This window comes from Cupressus sempervirens, chromosome 3, assembly GCF_028749045.1.
Source record: "Cupressus sempervirens isolate cs-2001-9-10 chromosome 3, ASM2874904v1, whole genome shotgun sequence".
NCBI lineage: Eukaryota > Viridiplantae > Streptophyta > Pinopsida > Cupressales > Cupressaceae > Cupressus > Cupressus sempervirens.
Window position 1 is genome coordinate 827,971,661 of NC_143120.1, and position 2,805 is coordinate 827,974,465.

Sequence of the window (2,805 nt, forward strand, 5' to 3'; positions counted from 1 at the left end):
TTTTTTATTATTCATTTTTTGATGGAAGTTAGACTATTTTTGAATAATATGCTAATTTAAAGTATTTATTTCTAAATTTACTAGTACAATACTATAGTACTTAACTATATATATAGTTTTTGTGTGATCAAATCTAAATAATTATAAAGATTTCTCATTGAATAATGTTATATATTTGGAAGGCTAAGTCATAAAGAAATTAATTATTAAATTTACCCTTAATAAATTATATGGAATGAAGAAATACACATCTTGCAAATTTTTTTAATAATGTTTTTATTATTATCTCAGTGACTAGAAAATTAAAATAATCACAATTTTGGTCTTAGAATAAATATAATAAATTGAAATATTTTCTTAATACTATGTAAATTTAAAAATTAATAAAACTTAAACAATCCAATTAGTAAGACAAAAGCAATTATTTTTTGAATTAAATTTATTACATAGACCAAAATAATTGCACATATATATTAAATACAATATATTTGATTTAAAACTTCATGATGGACAATTGAAATGATAATAATACACAAATCTCGTGAAACTCTAATAAGCTCAACTCATTTTTCTTCACACAACTTCAAGGGAAAAGACCCCATTAGCGATAGGGAGACTATTAACCATTATTATTTTTGTAATAGATACCAAATAATTATGTTTAAAAAAATGAGAACAGGTGTAAGTTAATAGACAATTACACATGTAGTTGATCATTTTTTAACTTTTTTGGTTGGTGATTGGCTCATTTGTGCACTACCAAATTGAGATGTTTCATAAAGACTACTAGAACATTTAGCCACAACTATAAACATTTTTAGTGAGCAACCATTGGAGCTGAACATAGTGTGGACTTTTTAAAGCCAAAGACTCTTTCGCAGCAATTATAAAAACTAAAAATATCACTAGAAATCTTAACATTTGTGCATACGACAAAATTAGGCCTGCAGAATACAGATTTCAAGACGAGATCCCCAATGCCTTTTGTGCTTTCTGTTTATTATTAAACACATTGTACTCAAGCATACATTGATCTGTGAAAGAAATATGGATATCCACGCTTCAGTTCATCGTCAAGGAGAATTTTCATTTAGTTTTTCAAAGGAAGCACTACAAGAAAGTGCAGATGAGAATAATAACTGTGTGTTTTCTCCGCTGAGCATATCTTTTGCACTGAGTTTGGGTGCAGGTGGAGCGAAGGGTACAACATTGGACCAGATTTGCTCTTGTCTTAACATCAAAGATGTCGATCAGTTGCATCAAGTTTCTTCTCATCTCATTAATGCAGTTTTAGCAAATGAAAGTCCTCATCTGACATTTGTGAATGGAGTATTTGTGGATAAGACCATTACGTTGAAACCCAATTATAGAGATACTATGCAGAGTCGATATAATGCTCAAGCTAGCTCCGTAGATTTTGTCAGCAAGGTATATTTCTGTGTATTCCTTTGCTCTCCGTGTGTGAAACATGAAGTGTGATAGTCCTAGAATTTATTAACCCGTGTTTGAAAAGTCTTTGGTGTAATCTGTAGTTCGAATATTTTTGAATGGCAAAATTAAAAGTTATGTTGCGAAGTAACGCCTAGAGTGTAAGAGACCTTGATGCATGGTTTGTACACATGGATATGAACATTTAATGGTTTACTTAACCTAGATCAAATATAGCATTTCACATTTATACTCCATAAATTTCAAGAAGTTCTTTTTCTTAGTATATTTATTTCAGCTACCCATAGCAGAGAATATATGACACAATTTACCATTTCATCTATTTCACCTGACTTCTTCTGCTTTAGTTGACTTTATCAGCCAAATGAAGTAAGAATGGAGGTGAATAAGTGGGCAGAAAATGAAAGCAAGGGGAAGATACAAGAGCTTCCCAATTCTTTAGATGAAGATACCAGGCTCATTTTGGCAGATGCTTGTATTTTAATGGCACATGGCTGGAAGAATTTAAATCCTCTACAACAAAAGAAGGAACTTTTAATTTACTGAATGGGGAGAGTGTGCAAATGCCTATGATGATTACTAGAAAGGATCAATTTATCAAAATAGTTGATGAATGCAAAATTCTATGCCTTCCCTATTTGCAAGGACGAGGGAAAAGGTCCTTGTCAATGTATATTATACTACCTAATTGTTGGAATATTAAATGCAATGGTTGTTTGTCCCTAGAGCCAAACGCCCACCTACCACCTGATGGACTCCAGAACAGATAGAAACAATAACTGCGGTGGGTGAGTTTTTGAAATCAGGAAAGAGGGGGAAAAGTATGACAAAAGGAATGTTTTAGATTCATTCAAGTGATTTCAGCAGATCAAAAATTTAGCAAAGAGTTGCAGAGCAGAGAAAGAAGAAAGAAGTTGATTAGCAGATCAGGCGTTGCAGAGACAGAAGGAAGTTTGTGTCGTGTTTCCAATTGCACGAGTTTCCTCTATTCATTCTGTAAGTTCGTTATTGTTGGATTTGTCCTGTTGAAGCAGTGATTGCTCCAAGCACCAATGTATGCAACCATTAGAGCTGCAAGTTTAAAGTTCATTGAAGTTTGAAGTTTTACCAATTTAGGGTTATTTTAGGGTTTTTGGTTGAAGCCAAATGCTCCAAGATTTTGTAATATTTTTAATCATAGTTGAATAGAAAGCAAGTAGGCATACTTGAATCCATTGTTCTTCTTCTATTCATTGCATTTGAGAAGTTTTTTTAGAAGCTTCAAGCTTTGGCTCTCTAATTTTAATGGTGGAAACATTCACATTGAAATTTCTCTAAGTTATAAATTTTTCAATTTGAGCCAAACTCACTCAACAT

General features: G+C 31.9%; 1 pseudogene; it reads left to right on the top strand.

Moving 5' to 3' along the window:
• Positions 1–1,047: 1,047 nt before the first annotated feature.
• LOC149569346 (serpin-ZX pseudogene) lies at positions 1,048–2,219 on the top strand (annotated as a pseudogene).
• Positions 2,220–2,805: the final 586 nt, after the last annotated feature.